A 2,018-nucleotide genomic window follows, 5' to 3' on the forward strand; every position below is an offset into this window, starting at 1 on the left:
GGCCTGGTTAGTACTTGGATGGGAGACCACCTAAGAAGACCAGGTGCTGTAGGTGTAAAAAATAAATAAAAAATAAGGGATTGTAAGCTGGTAAGGTCTTTGCAATCTGTGAAGTCAACCAAAGGTTGCCTTGCCTAAAAAAAAAAAATTAAATTAAAAAAAAATCTGAACAGATCTATAAACAGTAAGGAGATTGAATCAATAATCAAAAACCTTCCAGCAAAGAACAGCCCAGGACCAGATGTCTTCATTAGAGAATTCTACCAAACATTTAAAGAAGAATTAATGCTAAATTTTCTGAAACGTTTCCAAAAAAAATGAAGAAGAGAAAGCACTTCCAAATTTATTCTAGGAGGCCAACATTACCCTGAAAATAAAATCAGACAAAGATACAAGAAAACTACTGCCCAATATCCCTGGTGAATTTCAATGCAAAAATCTCCAACAAAATACTCATACTGAGTTCAACAACCCATTAAAAGAATTATACATTTTGACCAAATAGGCCTTATTCCTAGAATGAAAGAATGGTTCCACTTACAAAAATCAATCAATGTAATATACCACATTACCAGAATGAAGGACAAAAACCACATGATAATCTCAACTGATGTAGGAAAAATATTCAACAAAATTCAGCGCCCTTTGTTTATAAAAACACTCAACACACTAAGAATAGAAGAAAATAAAATGAAATCTTTATATAAAAAGGCCAACAGCTAACATCATACTCAATAGTGAGAAATTCAAACCTTTTCCTCTAAGATCAGGAACATGAAGAGGATACTCACTCTCACCACTTCTGTTCGACATAGTAGTGGAAGTCCTACTCAGAGCAATTAGGCCAGGAAAAGAAATAAAAGGCATCCAAATTGGAAAGGAAAAAGTAAACTTATTTTTGTTCACAGATGACATGATCTTATATGTAGAAAACCCTAAAGATTACACACATGTGCACATGCGCATGCTCACACAAACTGTTAGAACTAATCAACAAATTCAGCTAAGTTATAGGATTAAAAAATTAACACACCAAATGAGTTGCATTTCTATATATGAATAATAAACAATCCAAAAAAGAAAGTTGAGGAAGCAATCCCAATTATAATAGCATGAGAAAAATAAAATAATCAGGAATACACTTAACCAAAGAGGTGAAAGACTTATACACTAAAAACTACTGCTGAAAAAAATTATGAAGAAGACACAAATAGATAGAAAGATATCCTATGTTTATGGACTAGAAAACAATATTGTTTAAAAGTCCATACTACCCAAAGCAATCTATAGACTCAATACAATCTTTACCAAAATCTCAATTTCACTATTTGCAGAAATAGAAAAAGAATCCTAAAATTCATATGAATTCTCAAAGGACCTCTAATTATCAGAACAATCTTGAGTAAGAAAAACAACAATAACAACAACAACAAAAGATCCAATTTTAAAACGGACAATGGACTTGAATTGACATTTCTCCAAAGAAGATAGAGAAATGGACAACAGGCATATGAAAAAATAGTCAACACCACTAATCGTTAGGGAAATACAAATAGAAATTGTAATTCGATTATCACTTCATATCTGTTAGGATGACCACTAGAACAACAGAAAAAATAACAAGTGCTGATGAAATGTGGAGAAATTGGAACCCTCGTTCACCATTGGTAGAAATATAAAATGGCATAGCTGCTATAAAAATTAGTCTGGAGGTTTCTAGAAAAAATTAAAAATAGAATTATCATATAATCCAGCAATCCAACCTCTAAGTACATATCCAAAAGAACTGAAAATGAGATCTCAAAGAGATATTTACATTGCAGTATTATTCAAAATAGCCAGGAGGTATAAACAACCTAAATGTCCATTCACAAATGAATAGATATGTGGTATGTGCATACAATGGGATAGTATTCAACCTTAAAAAGGAAGAACATTTTGTCATGTGCTGCAGCATGAATAAATCTTGGGAACACTGTGCTGGGTGAAATAGGCCAGTTGCAAAAGGATAGTTGCTG

The sequence above is a fragment of the Pteropus vampyrus genome, unplaced genomic scaffold, assembly GCF_000151845.1.
Source record: "Pteropus vampyrus isolate Shadow unplaced genomic scaffold, Pvam_2.0 Scaffold22, whole genome shotgun sequence".
NCBI classification, from domain to species: domain Eukaryota; kingdom Metazoa; phylum Chordata; class Mammalia; order Chiroptera; family Pteropodidae; genus Pteropus; species Pteropus vampyrus.